This window comes from Ascaphus truei, chromosome 9, assembly GCF_040206685.1.
Source record: "Ascaphus truei isolate aAscTru1 chromosome 9, aAscTru1.hap1, whole genome shotgun sequence".
NCBI classification, from domain to species: domain Eukaryota; kingdom Metazoa; phylum Chordata; class Amphibia; order Anura; family Ascaphidae; genus Ascaphus; species Ascaphus truei.
The window spans coordinates 61,676,407-61,694,403 of record NC_134491.1 but is presented as its reverse complement, the minus strand read 5'-3'; the positions used below and the strand labels follow the sequence as shown (position 1 = coordinate 61,694,403).

General features: G+C 42.8%; 1 long non-coding RNA gene across 2 annotated transcripts in view; it reads left to right on the top strand.

Annotated features, from left to right (window-relative positions):
• LOC142502309 (uncharacterized) overlaps positions 1 to 2,826 on the top strand; it is a 96,682-nt gene extending 93,856 nt beyond the window's left edge. For both annotated transcript variants that reach the window (XR_012803734.1, XR_012803733.1), the window contains exons 3-4: positions 1,913 to 2,096; positions 2,446 to 2,826. This is a non-coding gene — a long non-coding RNA (uncharacterized LOC142502309). The remainder of the gene's footprint in view (positions 1 to 1,912; positions 2,097 to 2,445) is intronic.
• The last annotated feature ends 15,171 nt before the right edge of the window (positions 2,827 to 17,997 follow it).

Genomic DNA, 17,997 nt, shown 5'->3' with positions numbered 1-17,997 from the left:
TGGCCTCTTATGAGAAATAGCTGCAGGGCAGGGACGCCTGGAACATGAGGGGAAAGGGGGGGAATATTTTAACCTGTCTTGCCTGCCAGCAAGGTATTCTTAGCTGGTGTCTTAGAGAAGAGAAGGTTAGAACCCCACATGATAGGTGCAGATGGTGGAGTGCAAGCTCTTGTGTGTACATGTTGGTTCTCTGTGTTTTAAAACTGCAATGCATTGTGTTTGTCCTGTGATTTTAACCCAGGTTGGTGACAAAAGGCAGTTTGAATTAGCATGTGAATTACATGTGGATTAGCATTTCAATGCCCCAGCTCAGATAGGGATTCCAAGCCCCAAATCTCCCCAATTTATTTCCCTTGTAAGTATAAGGTTCCCCAAAGTATATTCTGTAAGGAAGTGTACTTTATATTGTGTTTTAATGTTTACTACTGTATAAGGTTCTATACAGAAAGCACAGGCATATGGAAGATGCTAGCTAGTTTGCATAGATTCTATAGTTCAGAGAGGAGAGGAATGGCAGAGAGGGGAAAACCATTTGGTGAGCAGGATGTTCAGATTAGGATGTCTTTGTTTTACTAGACACCGCGGAGCCAGGGAAAAAACGGCCCTGGATGTCAAAACTGATAAGCAAGGTTTCTATTGGCAAGTTTTGAATTTATCCCTCCTATCAGGGAATACGTAATTTCAATCCCTGCTTTAATTGGCTATTACACTCCTCAATGATTTAGATAGGAATTCAGCCTATATAAGAGCGTGCAGTAAAAGCAGCTCTCTCTCTTTTTCCTGTTGGAGATCTGAAGACAAGCAGCTGCTGGCGGGCCTCTCAAATCGTGCTTCTGTGAAAGAGCTATTCACACATGGAAGCATGGGGAGGCCTAGCCAGCAGTCTGGATTTCGGTCCAGGAGCCCAGAACCAAGGTCCTATCAAGGTAAGCCTTTGCTGAACAGGCGCCTTGCAACTAGGAAAGGGTAGATCTCTTCCCCATACCCCAGTAAGTGTGTATATTCTCTGTTTCTTGTATTTTTGTGTGTTTCCGAGGTCTTGTCCGAATAAACCGCAATTTATTTTACTGCCTGTTTTGCCTTGTGACTGATCCCTTAAATATAAATGTGTATTTGGCCTGCGCTCCCGTCACATACATCCAATATGACAAAATACATACTGTAGTTAAAAACTTGAATGTTAGTATTCTCAGTAAGGGTGTTTATTAATTTTAATTTTGAACTGGTATCAGTTGTTTGGAGGTTAGTGGCCCCTCCTCCCAGGGTTTAAGCTCACCCCACCCCACCCCATTTTTTAAGTAGCAGGTTTTTCCATGTTCCTGTGCAGGACAGGTCTATTAAGACCATTCGCCCTTCACTGCAGAGGTAAATGAGAATTTTCACAGGTAGTGTTAGGACCTGCATACTGGTCATGCCGTAAAGTGGCTGCAGAATTATAACGCTTTGGCCAAAGGGTTTAACTAAATGACCCTTATTAATTAGAATACTAACATTGAAGTATTTAACTATGTATTTTGTCACATTGGATGTAGCATTGGGTATTTTTGTCTTTTGTTGTAAACATGAGATGAAAGTCAATATATCTTTTTATGATTGATTGATGGGAGTTATTTGTGTTATGTATACTGATTATATTAGTGTAAAAGTTATAATTACCAATAAAGTCGCAATTGCTAGAGATATTATTTGCTCTTAGTTCTGTACTCTGGAGGTCTGTATGAGGTTTGGCAAAATCCTTTCTGGGTTTTCAGATTCCGGTTCGGGATTTTGCTCTTGCTCGCCCTCTGTGGCCGAACCGTACATTTTTGTCTTTGGCAACTGTCTTTAAAAGTACAGCCCTGTGAGCAAGAAGTTACCGAGCAAAGTTCCAGTTTCCTGCTGTGTTCATACTTATTGTCTTTCACGTTACCAGATCCGGCTCATGTACCTCGACTATCCTTGTCTTCAGCCCGCCCCGACCACTGCAAGTACCTCGACTATCCCTGTCTTCAGCCTGCCTCGACCTCTGCATCCACACCGACTTCGCAACACTGCTGCCAGCCCTGACCTTCGGCTTACGACTCACTACACTATCAGGACACTGTCCCTCGGCTCAGGTCGGTTCTTTCACCTTCCTACCTCAGCCCTGCGGGTCCGCTTCCTGCTTGAGATGAGCATCATTATAGTCTAGCGGTCATAAATAATGTTCAGTAGATAGATCTTTTTTGTTACTTTATATGTACTTGTTATCTTATATGTATTTTCTCTTATAAACAATATATGTTTACCACTTTGGAAATGAAAAATGCAACAGCAAAAGTTAATGGGAGGTGGGGTTAGGGAGAATTTGGCTGTACAAGCACTTGCTGATCACACTGTGACATCCCACACAAGGGACGAACCAGATTAAATCAAACCCCTCCCAAGTATAGTAAAAAAGTGACTATTTCTATTTTCACTTACCAGGTCTCTCTAGATATTCTCTGTGTCCACCAGTGCAGGAAGACCCACTACCTCAGCCGTTGCTCTATAGGGGAGAGATACAGGGGAGCAGGTGCTCCCCCTCCTGTCTTCCTCACCTGGACAGCATGGTCAGACAGCATTGCATTGTATCACTTGCCCAGATGTGACCCCTCCGGATGATGTCCCAGTTTCCTATTGGCCCCGGAGGGTGTGGGTGCTTTGAAAATTGGCCATTACATGATCCCTGTTCATGATCTCTGCTAGCCTAGCGGAACAGCTACTGGCACCCGCTACGGACGTAAGTATCTCTGGAAGCAGGGGGTCCCTGTACCTGAAATTAATGGGTCTCATTTCCAGGGACCCCCTGCTTCAATACTGTGTTAAAAAGCAAAATTTTTTTTTAAAATGCCCGCTTGGATTGCAGCTTTAAGGCGGCAGACCAAGCAATATATGTGTGTGTTTTATTTAATAAATCAGTTCTGTACTATGAGAAAACACTAGTAGCATTTTTTTTAAACAAATCTGAATTACATTTTTTATGTATTATAATGTAACAAGTATTTTTTTGTTTCTATAGCAACCATTTACAAAGTCACATCCCATTCATCTTCTGAAACAGGCTCTGGTACACCCTTTTTGAGCCCTGCCCTCTCTCTAGCAGTGCACTAATTGTATCTAGTGACTGCCTTGTCACATAATCTTCCCCACTGTACTTTGCATCTTTGGTCCACTTCTGCTGCACTGACGGCAATTATGTGAATCCCCAAGCCGAATCTTCGCTGATCGTTCACAGGAGAACGGATCGATCAGTAACTTAGCTAATTACTTATCATTGTGTGGATTGTATTGATGCACATATTAAAGGGAAAAAACACAGCTTGAACTACTTTAAAAGATTCTTTCTTGATGTGACGTTGTTAGACTTAGCACTGCAGCAATATACTGAGCAATGCATAGAATGGTTATATGCATAATGCTGTTGCCATGTAGTCCTTATCAAAGCCTTTCCAATCCTATGATTGTATAATACAATAGATATGTAACAGGGTCTTATCCCTGTTGAAGAAACGATCTCTAAAATCCAGCAGGGATCTGGTTAAGTGCAGCAGGCAATTAACCAGACTCCACCTGGCCAATTAAGTCTGTAAGAAAAGCCTCATGTGAGACACAGAGGACCCAGGAACCTGCCAGAGACTGACATGGAGGGCAACCTGCTTAAGGTACCTCCTGCGACTTTGGGGTGATAGGCTGGTAATGGGAATATCTCTCCAGTCCTGTATATAGGGTCTGGGGAAGTAAGTTAGCCCTTACAAAGGGATAGGAGTTTGTTATTTTGTTGTTTTTGTATGCTTTGCCTGGATGAAGGAACAGGTGCAATAAAGCCAAGAAATCATTTCACCAAATCGGTCTCCATTATATGTACCTCTGCACACGTCTCTTACATATGGTGTCAGATTTTGGGATGAGAGGTGGCCCTTGAATTTCAATGGGGTCCCGGAGACTGCATGTGATTTTTTTTATTTTTGACTGCATACAGTTCCTGCAAACAGCCTGAGCAACAAAGCAAAGAATCAGTGCAGAAGTGACCAGATTTAAAGGACTTCACATCCAGGCAGAAAAGCTACAAATGCACTGGAGAAAGCCACAACGCCACAGTTTGACTGGGAGGACTGTGACAGACAGTGACCCCCACAAGGGACTGATGCTGTGACCAGAGTCTACCCGCCACTGGTTAAAGAAAAGAAAGAAAAAAACATGAGATTTTAAAATGGCCGCCCAGGTGAAGTCAAATACAGACTGCAAGAATGGGGAATAAAATGTGTTCCTTGTGTAAAGAGCCCAGCCACACGGAGCAGTGTCCCTTCAGACCTTATTCGGATGATGAGGATGAACCCTATGTGGCCCCAGAAAAAGGGCAGCAGCCAGAGGAATATTTTTTCAACGAGCCAAAAACCTGCAGCAGCCAGCAATGCGCTGTGGTCACAAGGAAGGTGTAGATGTTTTTCTCAGCAAGTGCACATCCTGTATCACAAGAAAGTCCAGGTGGATTCTGGGGCTCAATTAGAGTTAAAACTCACTGTATATGTTGGTGTTTCTCTCTCTGCTGCTGCTGCTGCTGCTGCTGCTGCTGCTGCTGCTGCTGCTGCTGCTGCTGGAAGGTTAGGATCCTCCGGTCTGCAGTCTGCTGATATGGCACAAAAATAGGTAAAGTTTGCATCGCACCACCAAAACAAAAACGAGGTAGCAAGGGTAACTCCAAAATTAGTTTATTTTACCTAAACAGGCCAGTTTTTGCCTCTTTTTTTATGGTCAAATAAACTAATTTTGGTGTTACCCTCTCTACCTCGTTTTTGTTTTGGTGGTGTGACGCAAACTTTACCTATTTTCTCATCCAGTATCACTAATGAGAAAGAATGTGTGCACAGTACTGCTGATGTCTCAGAATCTGCAAAAGTAAAGAAGAAAAAGTCTACAGAGATGCCAGTGAGAGCTATGAACTCTGCAAGCAAAGTCTTCCCACCTGTAGGACTACCAGCTGGGGTTCTAGCGAATACAGTGAAAACAGCTGCAATAGCGCCTCCCGAGGTCAGGAAGAAAAATACACTTGAGAGCCCCAAAATGGAGGACAACATGTGGCGTTCCTGTCATGAACCCTACCCCACGGAAGAGTGACCCTTCCCGTCCTATGAGGATAAGGATGAAGATATCTCTTATGGGGAACCCAAACCGATTCACACCCACAAAACACCCCAAGAATGGTGGAGGTGCCTAAACTCGGTATGCACCGAACAAATAGGTCTCTATGACCCTGAATATTCCTGCCAGCTAACGCAACTGCAAGAAAAGTCTGGCGGATACAGTGAAACTGCTGAGGTTTCAAATAAAGACCCCAGCATCCCTGATGGGGCGGAGTCGTCCAAAACAAAAAGGCAGAAAAAGAAAAGCTGTGCTTCACTTACCGTGGAAGGAACAGTGCAGATCTCGCGGAGAAAAAGGAGGTCTGAGATGTCCTGCAGCCTAGATAAAATGGAGGATCCATCATATCACAGAATATCCAGAGGGCCCAAGGCAGAAGTCGTGTACCCCAAAGAAGTGGGTAAATAACTACAAGGAGGCCCTGAATATTATAGAGACTGTAAGAAGAGAAAATAAAAGACTGAAAAGATGAAAAGTTAGAAGCATTGGAGCAATGCACACAAGCAGAGCATCTACTGCACAACCAACTGCAAGGTCTGCGTACGCACCTACAGATTTCCAAAGAGAAGCAACGATCTCTGCTAGAAGTAAATATGCAGACTGCTAAAGAAGTACATGTGCTGCAGGAACGTTTAAAAACCAAGTATGTCCTTGCAGAACAGCATGAGGAAGTGAAGGCTACCCTGAGCATCACCAGAGCATCGCTGGAGGCCAAGCTTAGAGGCCAGGTGACTGTGTATGAGAGGGAGCACGAGAAGGTCCAGAAACTAGAGTAAGAGATGGAGAAGCAGGGCGGTTGCTCCATCCCCAAAAGTCAGTACGCCCATGAGAAACAGGCATGGAAATCACAAGCAGCAGCGACCCTGGCGATGAAATCTGCAGAGCTCCAAAATATGAAGCAAGCTCAGTGCGAGCACAGTGAAGAGATGAAGGCCCTGAGAGGTGAATTGCAGGATGCACTCAAGAACGTGGGATGTCTCGCTGATGAGTTGAACTTGCAGCAAAGCCTAGAAGTGGAAGGTCTAAAGCTGGCAGCTAAACACACATACCTGCAACTTGCAGCTCTGCAGATGCAGATTGCTGAGCTTAAGATACAGCTCACCAAAAGGAAGAGAGTGAAGAGGTGCCCGTTCGCCAAGTGGACAGCCTGACACTGCGCTATGAGGCCAAGATGGCTGATGACCGCAAATTGCTTGACAATGAGAGGGCCCAGCTGGAGCTGGACAACATCCGGGAGGAGCCCCGGCAGGAGCAGATCAAAAATAGAGAAAAGGAAACGGATTTAAGCCTTGCTTTGAGTCAACTGGGAGATGTGGAATCGCAACTCAATTCCAAAGAAGCTGAACTAGCAACTGCATTGAGTGGGAAAAGAAGTGCAGAAGAACAGCTTCAAGAGATGAAAACTCAAATAGCTATTCTTGAACGCTCTTTAAGTGATACCATGAAATGGCACGAGTCAATGGTAGTAGAAATAGATTCCGAACATCAGACAGAATTCAAAAGTAAGCTGGCAAAGGCTTTGCAAGACCTGAGCAAGGGTTACAAGGAATGGACATTTAGTGCTAAATTGGAGTCCATGGAAAAGATACAAGAGAAAGCTATTTGCGTAAACCCTCTGCGACTGTCGTCATACAGTCTGCCTACAAAGAGAGGATCGCCCGACGTATGTTAGCCCTTACAAAGGGATAGGAGTTTGTTATTTTGTTGTTTCTGTATGTTTTGCCTGGATAAAGGAACAGGCTCAATAAAGCCAAATTATAATTTCACCCAAATCGGTCTCCATTAAAGGTACCTCTGCACACGTCTCTTACAAGACAGAGGAATATCTGCTTTGCGTATTAATCCCTTTATTTCCTGGTAATAACAGGTTTGCAGATTTTCTAAACCAGGCGAATTGTTAGCTCTTGACCTACTGAATTTTTTATATGTGTGATACCTGCGGTGGAAGAGGGTCATCGTATTGAAGAACAACTGATTTGTCTTCCTGACTGAGGATGACCTTGACTTTTGCTAGTGAAGGTGAATGTGATGAACATTTTCCATTATAGGAGAAGGAGCGGGTCAGTGAGTAAAGACACTGACTGGCACTGAGTTTGAAGCAGGGGAACCTGGTTCAATTCCCGGTGTCGGCGCCTTGTGACCTTGGGTAGGTCACTTTATTTCCCTGTGCTTCAGGCACCAAAAACATAGATTGTAAGCTCCACGGGGCAGGGACCTGTGCCTGCAAAATGTCTCTGTAAAGCGCTACATAAAACTAGCAGCGTTGTACAAGAACATGCTATTATGATATTATTATTAAGTCTGCAGGAGCAGTGGATGTATAAAAGGGCGATTCTCAGTATTAAAAGGGTGATCCCATTGAAGTCTAAGGAAGTCACTGAGAAGTGTCAGTGGGTGATCCTGACTTACAAGAGTTATACCGCTGAATGTTATAAGGGAATACACGTGTGTAAATGCGTTATCTTGACTTTTCAGATATTGATCCAGTGGAAGTCCCTGTACACGGGCGACCCTGACATTTTACAGGCATGAAACCATTGGAGCGTTTGGCTGCAAGCAACCAATGTGTTTACAAGTGTTTTGGTATAAAGTTTGTGGGGGTATCATTTGATCCGTGTAAGAGGGTCATCCAATTACATTTTTTTAGGAACAACTGATGTGTCTTCCTGACTGAGGCTGACCTTGACTTTTGCTAGTGAAGGTGAATGTGATGAACATTTTCCATTCAAGTCAATGTTGGCCAATGATTGATAATGATTGATTGATAATGATTTGAGCAAGAGGTTTATTCTGACTTTGAAGAGGCTGGTAGTAAACCCTGAGAATTTTTCATGTACGTAATGACTGAAGTGAGTCTGACTTTTAGGAGAGTGATAGTACTCTATAGGTGAGCTGATACGTATACGAAGACTTACAAGACATTGATACTATTGAAGTCTGTGCGTGCAACGGATGTGCGTGTAAAGATTATTTTGACTTAAAAGGCACTTATGCTACTGAAGTCTATGGGAGCAACTCATACTATGGAAATGGTGACTATGACTATTCAGAGGTTAATCCCATTAGAGTCTTTATGGAGATTTGTCATGTATAAGAAGTGACCCTGACTTTCTCTGTTGAAGTTGACTTTGCAGTGTGTACTATGACATCCTTACAATGAGGGTGATGTGACAGCTAAGTCTCTCCTGTTTATACCCTGCCTTTTCTCTTCAACCTCTTGGGACCTTCTAATTGGACCATATTAGTCATTGCAGTGCCAGGATTCTTAGTTGCTGTAGCGACCATTCCCCCAAACACTGATGTTCTGTTGCACATGGAAGGCAGAAGTCCCTTATGACATTAAATAACATATGCACGATTAAAGTAATGCAGTGCCTGCAGTGAAGGGGTAAAAACAGGAGCCCTACATTTACTGTGAATCCACATTTTGGTATGTTCCCCCCATGTACATAGTAACCCCATAGAGATCTTAACATTAAGACTCCCAATTTACTATGCAGTGCTATGCCAGAAGACTTTGCCTGCTCTGGAAAACACCTTAAACCCCCATTCAAGCGAATAGGCCACAGTCTTCCAGCTCCGGAAAGTGTCTTATAGTAGCACTAATTAGTAAACATGAGCCATTGCAGGCCCCTCTGGCAGTGAAGGGGTTAGGTTTCCCATTGCCTAATCCTTTTGAAGGCAGAATTTCTACCCGTAGCGTCTAAACGAGAAGGAGCCTGTCGAATCCATTCCGCGGTGGCTTTGCATCTGCTGAGCTGTTTAAAATCAATTTCCCGCAATGGGAATTTGGTTTCAAACCCCAGGCTACCTGATCAGCAATGCACCAAGGTGAGCCATTATTAATACAGTCCCGAAGGTGAAATCAGCGCAGAGTCGTATTGGTTATTCGATAATTGCTGAGTGGTGAGATAATTATGCAAAACACATTTCCGATAACCCCCATCGTTGCTGGAGGCACCTCCGAAAGCAAACGAATCCTGTAATGGGTTCATAAAAGCGAACATGCAGAATTGTATATTGATACTGAGCATCTCTATACTTTGTTGTGTCAACAGAGCTCCTTCCACTTAATGGAATGTAGCTTTGGCTGTGACCGTACATTTTTCCCTGTCATTGTCACTGTCTCCGTGCTGCTTTTTACCAGGATTGACCCTTGTCTCTGGCTCTTGTATCCTCTCTTTGTGGCCTCATTCATTTGTCACTCTTCGCTGTGTCTGTCCCAAGGCCTCTGTCCTTTCTGCTCCTTGTCACTGTGGCTGTCTCTTTTCTCTATAAGCAGAACGGTGAAAATACTAGGCGCTACTGCGCATACGAATAATAACGTGTTATTCAAGTGACAAAATGATACACAATATTGTAGTGATAAATATGTGGCTTTATATAATTAATAATGTGATAAGTGCACAGTGAAAAATATATAATAAATATTGCAACTCTCTGCTCGAAGTCACTGGTAGGGACTGTACGCGTAGGCCCCTATAGATTCACAATTTCTGCAATACTCCAGGAGCAGCATAGGATAGATACATAAAGAAAAAAAGAGAAAAACCCAACTAAGTGCAAGTGTTTTCAATTCAGTGACTTGATGTGAATCTTGGCTTGTGTTCTGCTACTTACAATGAAGTAGGTAAATTAGTCCGTATCACAAACATGGCAATCTTTCTGTAATATCATAAAGTTGGTACCTCAGGAAAAAAGAAGAACAAAGACCATTGTGCAGCTCATATATAAAATTCATTTATGTATAAAAAATGTAAGAAATGCACTTACAATGTGTGCAAATTTTAAAAGCATATTTAATCAGGTAGTGTTAGGACCTGTTAATGGTCATGCCTTGATGTGGCTCGCAGGCTTATAACACTTTGGCCAAAGGGTTTAACTAAATGACCCTTTTTCAAGACAATATATAGGTATTGCACTGTGTATTTTTGTCGTAATGGATGTACAGTAGTATTGGGCTTTTTTGTCTTTGGTTGTATACATTTGGCCACGCTCAGTAGCACTCCTTTTTAATACTTATATACATACAGTGTGTGTGTGTGTGTGTGTGTGTGTGTGTGTGTGTGTGTGTGTGTGTGTGTGTGTGTGTGTGTGTGTGTGTGTGTGTGTGTGTGTGTGTGTGTGTGTGTGTGTGTGTGTGTGTGTGTGTACGAGAAGAAAGAAGTATCCCAACTATAGCACTCTAGCGTACAAAAGTATCAAATTTATTAAGTACATCACAGAAAACGAATAACAATGAAAAATGTTCACAGTGTCCCTGAAACCGAAATTTCAGCTGAAAGACCTCACTCATTACTTAATGAAAACTGCTATTGTAAATTAAGGGCAAGCTATATACTAACGCAAAAAAATGCACTAATATACATGAGTATGTAAGCTAACCCGTGAGTGTGGAGGCATATAGTCAGCCTCCTATCACTCAGACCGGCCGGTCAAATAACATGGAGGTTCAGACAGACCTAACTATAAGGTATATAAGGTATATAACAAGAGAAATATATATTCACTTTGTGGTGGGTGGGGGAGTTTGAGCTTGCTCGGTATCTGTGTTAATATAAGGTATATACATACAAATTTAAGTCAATTTATGACAAACAGTGAAAATGTGCGCAGATTGATACAATCAAAGGCAATAAGTACTTGTACACAAAGCCAAAAACGATAGGCAGTGGTATATCCTCTAATGAGAAAACATAAGATACTTAGCATAAGTCTAATGTGGACAATCCTTAGTCAGAGATCAGCAGTAATGAGATAATGAGGATACAGCGCCCACACTGCATGCGCTCCGTCGTAACCAGGAGCACCACCGTTATCTTCACAGCGAAGAGTGGTAAGATCAGGGAACCGCGGCACACACAAAGCGACAAGCCCCGACACGCACGTTTCGCCACCTGCTTCGTCCGGGGTCTTTACGTTAGTGCTGATTATGGCTATCTTTGTAGTCGCAGTTGCCGTGACGTGGAAGGATTCAGTGATATGAGAGCGCCGGAACCAGCACAAAGGGGAGGAGTGGCTGGAGCAAGGCAGATGAAATATACCTAAATAGAAAATAAAGGTATTAAGTAACTAAATACACTGCACCATTATGCCAGATGATATAATTATCTACGTGCAGAGGGAAGATCAGACACACTCTCAATATAAACAAACCAAATCAGAGCATGCCAGCCAGCACAGTTAAGGCATACCACAATACTACAGATGCTCAAATGTAAAGATATTCTGGCAAAAATGTAGACTAAGTTAGGCGGTTTAAAATGAACTGAGATCCCCGTGTTGCTTGGGACAACCGCAGGATTGTTAAAGGAACATCGCATACCCCATATAGTCATTCATACCTGAGGGCAGCAATGTTCCTAATTTATCCAATCCAGCGGCACTCACGCTGCAGAAGCAGCCTTTCCAGGTCTACGCGAATCCCTAAGGATACCTGGTCAATATATATATATATATAATATGGTGGGTTTGGGAGTTTCTTGAGCTTGCTGGTATTTTGTGTGTTTATTAACTTTTATTTTCAGCTGGTCTCAGCTGTTTGGAGGTTAGTGGCCCCTCCTCCTCAGGGTTTAAGCTCGCCCCTCTCTACTTTCAAAGTTAGCAGGTCTTTTTCATGTAACTGGGTTTGGACAGATCCAATGTGATTATTCTCCCTCCAAATAGAGGTACATGAGAATTTTAATCAGGTATTGTTAGGACCTGTTAATGGTCATGCCTTGATGTGGCTTGCAGGCTTATAACGCTTTGGCCAAAAGGTTTAACAAAATGACCCTTTTTCAAAAGAATATATACGTATTTCATTGTGTATTTTTGTCATATTGGATGTAGCATTTGGCTTTTTTGTCTTTTGTTGCAAATTTTAAAAGCATATGACACAATCAGTGTACAGATAGCTCAGCGTCACGTTATTCTCACCGCCACCGCTCCCTTATGTGCCGTCTGTCCCGATGCTGGATCCCCAGCAGTCTCGGTCGGTCCCTTGTGCTCTCCAGTGCCTCTCCAGACGTCTCCTCTCTGCCTCTCCTTGCCTGCTTATGATAGGTTTCGGCGCTTGCTGGCATTTCCCTGGGTCCCGATACGTCACTTCCAGGTTTGATGTCACATCCGGTTGCGGACTTTTAGTAGAATAACGCACTGCGCCATGGTCCTTGTTCTTCTTTTTTCCTGACGTACCAGCTTCATGATATTACAGAAAGATTGCCACATTTGTGATATGCACTCTATGGGGAGCCGAGAAGTTGGAACCTAGTCAGGAATAAAAGAAGAACAAAAGATCGAAAGAGAGGGAAATACATTAAAAATCATTATCATAAATATGAGCACAAACAAAGTGAAAATACAGGCATACCCCGCTTTAAGGACACTCACTTTAAGTACACTCGCGAGTAAGTACATATCGCCCAATAGGCAAACGGCAGCTCACGCATGCGCCTGTCAGCACGTCCTGAACAGAAATACCAGCTCCCTACCTGTACCGAAGCTGTGCGCAAGCGGGGAGACTATAGAGCCTGTTACAAATGCGTTATTTACATCAGTTATGCACATATATGATGATTGCAGTACAGTACATGCATCAATAAGTGGAAAAAGTTAGTGCTTCACTTTAAGTACATTTTCGCTTTACATACATGCTCCGGTCCCATTGCGTACATTAATGCGGGGTATGCCTGTATTCACCATCAAGGTCAGAAAACACCCGTAAGAGATACAGGGTATGGTAGACAGGATCATAAAAATGATAGGATCATAAAAATGATAGGATAATTTCTGAGAGAAATTAGCAACATCATACTCATGGATACAACCAAGCAAATGATGTCCAGGTAGGTCAGGAAAAAAGATACAAAAGGGAAAAGGCAAGGATGAATAAAACCCGTTCACCCCCCAAAAAGTTCAAGATAGGAGTAATCTAGATAGAAGAGACAGCACAAGAAGTGAATTGTCCCCTATTAACACAGTTCCATGTAGATCAGATCATTTTTAGGGGCAGAGGGGTATTGCACTTCATGGGAGACGGGGAACCGGTTTCTTCCGCTGCTCGAGAAGGGGGCAAGATCCAAAAGAGGCAGAACATCAGAGGAAAGAGGGGCAGAAGAAAAAGAGAAAGACAGAGGACCGAAAAGGTTAACCAAATAGGTTAATAATGGAATATGATGTACGTTAGCCAATTTCAATGATTGATGCCACTATATTAACTACTGAGTGGTAGTTGGAGCCACACTCCTGACGAAGTTTGCAAAAATGAAACGCGTAGAGTGTGAATCTTGCCAGACACTCCCAGCAGCAGTAAGGAGCATTATTCTACCAAAAGTCCGCAACCGGATGTGACATCAAACCCGGAAGTGACATATCGGGACCCAGGGAGACATCAGCAAGCGCAGAATACTATCGTAAGCAGGCAAGGAGAGGCAGAGAGGAGATGCCTGGAGAGGCACTGGGGAGCACAAGGGACCGACCGAGACTGCTGGGGATCCAGCACCGGGACAGATGGCACATAAGGGAATGGTGGCGGTGAGAATAACGTGACGCTGAGCTATCTATACACTGATTGTGTCATATGCTTTTAAAATTTGCACACCCGTAAGTGCATTTCTTAACATTTTTAGACATAAATGAATTTTATATACAAGCTGCACAATGGTCCTTGTTCTTTTTTTCTGAGGTACCAACTTCATGATATTACAGAAAGATTGCCACGTTTGTTATATGCACTAAATGGCCTACTACATTGTAATTAGTCAGAACACAAGAGCCAAGTCACTGAATTGAAAACACTTGCACTTAGTTGTGTTTGTCTCTTTTTTTTCTTTATGCATCTATCCGATGCTGCTCCTGGAGTATTGCAGAAATTGTGTCTCTTTTCTCTGTCACTTTTTGCTTTGCCTCTCTCCATCTGTCATGGTCACCTCTTCTTATTCTCACCCCTGGCTGCACCTCATCCCTTGACCCTGTCCCTTCTGCTTCTTCTCACCATCACCACGTCTTTTCCCTCTGTCATTGGCCCCCTGTCCTTCCGTCCCTATCACCTCTTCTCCCTCACAGTCACTTCTCCTCTGTCACCTCTCTCAGCCTTCTATTTTACTGTGACTCGGTTTTTCCATCCGTTCCTCTATATCAGTGATTTTCAATCGGGGTTCCGCGAGCATCCCTCAGGGGTTTCGCGACCGCCTGGGGGGGAGAGCTGGGACAACGCTCCCATTCTGTCCCAGGCCCGGCGGCGCGGCGGCACCCCACATAGCAGTGACCTGGCGGCTCCCGAGCTAAGCAGCAGCCGCCTGGTCACTGCTATCCTTCCTCTCCCTTCCAGCGCCAGAAGTCGCGTCAACTTCCAGCTGGCAGGAGGGGAGAGGAAATATCAGGCAAGAGAGCGCTAGCGCCGGAAGCTCACTTAAAGTGAGAGAGGTGTGTGTGTGTGTCTGTGAGAGTTTCAGTGTCTGTGAGAGTTTCAGTGACAGTAAGAGTGTAAGTGTCTGTGAGTCAGATAGGGGGAGAGGGAGAGGGAGTGTAAGGGGATAGTGTGAGGGGGGAGAGAGACAGGAGCAACAGGGGAGGGATAGATGGAGGCGACGGGGGTGGAAAGAAATGTATGAAGTGTTGGGTTCCCCAGAATCTCAAATCAAATTCTGGGGTTCCCTAACCAATAAAAGGTTGAAAAACACTGGTCTATATTAATTTCTTCACAGTACAGAAGAGTTAACCTGTTCCCTTCCAGTGGGACATACAATATGTTAGGAAGAGGTTAAAATACAAAAGATTAACCATGCTGATGCACAAAGCAGGAATTGGTCTGAAAGATTTAACTGCCAATAACAGCTATAGAATTCAGGAGTTAAGGATTTTCCTGCCAGTGAAGAGACTTTAAGAGCGCTGGGTCCATCAGCCAATAAATTAATAGACTCATGCCATCAGGAATTCATCTATTCTTGATTAAAAGGACTGCAATCATTGTTTGCTGAGATCGATACTTGAAGCCTGAGGAAAGATTAAATAGAACTGGTGGATTTATCTGGGAAGGGACAGTTAAGGACAATGCAGTAGGTGGAGCTTCTGTAGGATTTTGGATAGCCCTCTGCTTCCCACTTTCACCTCTAAAATAAAGTTCTCATAGGTGCGTTAGTCCTGGAGAAGTGACACTTCAATACAGGTTGTGACCATATTCTGACCTCTCAACTGTCACTGACCTTCTGTCTAATTTGGAGTGTCACTGAGTTTTAGCCCCAGCATCTCAGAGACTTCAATGCAATTCACCTTTCCGCTCAAATACCCTTATTCTTTTAGTCTAGAACCGCTAAATATCACTGATTTCTGTCCTTGGAGGTGACATTTCTGCATATTAGTGGCTCATCCCAATAGTTCACCATAGATTTAGTTTATACACAGGGCTATTGAAACCCCATAAGCCTCTTCTTTAGCTGTTCTTTGCACTAAAAATATAGGGGCAGATTCATCAAACTCCGATCCGTGGTATGGCACCAGATCAGGCCTTAACTTCCATTGACTTGAATGGTTGTTAACACCAAGCTGATGAATCCCGACGGTAGAGTTTGATTCCCTCATTAATAAAGCGCCCCAAGGCGGGAAACGCGTCAGAGGATTCAACTGCTGTTTTTTAGCTTTGGCTATTATGCCTAATAAATGAATATATTTTTTTTACCTGCCTCCAGCCTAATTCTCACAATCGCAGTGCTCATTCCTTTTTCTCTGCTCCGATTCCCTCGTTAGCAAGGACCAAGGCGAGTTATATTTTATATTACTGAGCCAAAAACTGCCATTTTAGTGGAACAATTCTTATTTCAAAGTGATATCCTGACTATTATTAATAATATTATCATGGCAGCCTGTATGCAAGTTGATTTTCGTCTGACTGTTTAAATTGGCGGTACAGTAACTGCCATTTGCTTCCTGCGCGCCTATACAGCAATGATGCAACAATGACCTAGAGAAAACCTATTGTAGCATGAACAATTAGAGAATCTTTTACATGTACAAATTAACACAAAGCAGAAGTAGCAGCAGATGAAAGATCAAAGGGACCCCAGGCTGTGCAAGGGTTGCAATTACTGCATATTATTTTATTATTTTTGTATCATTCCATTAATTAATGTAACATTTGTCAGCCGATGTAACGTCTCGTTCCCTCCAAGGCATGTTCTTTGCAGGTGGATGGGTCCTTTGCCAGCTTCGTGAAGATTCAGTAATGCTCGCTGCTTTATACGATGGAGGCTCTTAACTATAACTTTGCATACTCGCTTCACAGCGTACCATGATGACGAGTCATTGACATTGCTATGTTTAATGGTCCATGTCTCCCACATCTGATGCATCTTGTATTTAATTGTTCGGATTAATTGGACTGTTGGAACAGTTGGCCGTTGTGCAACTCTCTTATCCAATGTCCCCTAGAACATTCAGAGATAACCCAGGACCCCTGTAACCTCATTGGGTTGGTAGTGAGAGAGGCGGTGCTTTGCAACGTGTTGATGACCCCACTGGCAGCAATGGAGATAAAAAAGAGTGGTACTTTGGTTAAATGCATGGAGCACAATCCTTTTAAAGAGGCTGAGAAGTGTTCTCTAGACACCATTTGCCACTGCTTAGGAGAACACTATAAAAGGTAGCATTACTTTTAGTGGAACTATTGGACAGGTAAGGTTGACAGTTGTCCCATAGTTTTTTTGAATTGTCCTAATTCCAAGTAATTAGGACAATCCAAAATATCTATTCTAGGACTCAACACTTCCCAAATATGTTGGCTATTTTTTATACAACTTTGTTATTCAAAATTACTGGGATTTGTAATGCTCACGTTTTGATCAAACGTTACATTTCAGAAATACAAAACGTTTGCTGTTTCCTGCACAGATCTACAGAAGATGGTTCAAACGTCACCATATAAGTATTTGTAAAAATGCCTTGACACTTTTAACACTTCAATGGTAAGTTAAAGCGTCTGGGGTTTTTTTACAATCTTTATCCAATGTCCTTTGCCAATCATAAAAGCCACAGGTAAATTGTTAGCTTTGCTCCATCCTGTCTTTGCAAATTAATGATGAAGCCGTCATTCATCAGACATAGTTACATAGTTACGTAGTTACATAATGACATAGTTACATAATTACATAGTAGATGAGGTTGAAAAAAGACGTATGTCCATCAAGTTCAACGTTAAATTTAGACAGATACTTTATCCTATATTTGTACTTACAGTTTATTGATCCAGAGGAATGCAAACAAAAAACCTAATTATCCAATGATGTCTCATAATGGGAAAAAATACATTCTTTCCTGACTCTAATAAAGGCAATCAGATTACTCCCGGGATCAACATCCTTCCCATACATATACATAATAGTGAGAGTCAGCACTCCTAAGGTCAATAATGAAACAAATATCATAGAGGTGCAGGGAACATCGAGGGACCCCTACATCCCTCACAAAACGTGTGTGTGTGTATCTATCTATTTATATATCAACAAAAGAATGCCTGCAACAGACCCAATGATAAGAAGGTACCAAAATCAGTGAATGTAAACTATCAATATCAAGCTACTGACGGTGCTTGGGACAGAATAATATGAACAACTAGAGAGAACGTATCCCACAGTGTCCCACTAGTTGTTCATATTATTCTGTCCCAAGCACCGTCAGTAGCTTGATATTGATAGTTTACATTCACTGATTTTGGTACCTTCTTATCATTGGGTCTGTTGCATGCATTCTTTTGTGCTTTTGCTGCAGGTCTATAGTAAATGACTTATTCTCACCCACTTGCCTTTTCTATCTTTATTTGAGTGCGGGTTCCCTCCTTTTTTAGCAAACATCCTTCCCATATTGACTTCTTTGGTATATCCCTGT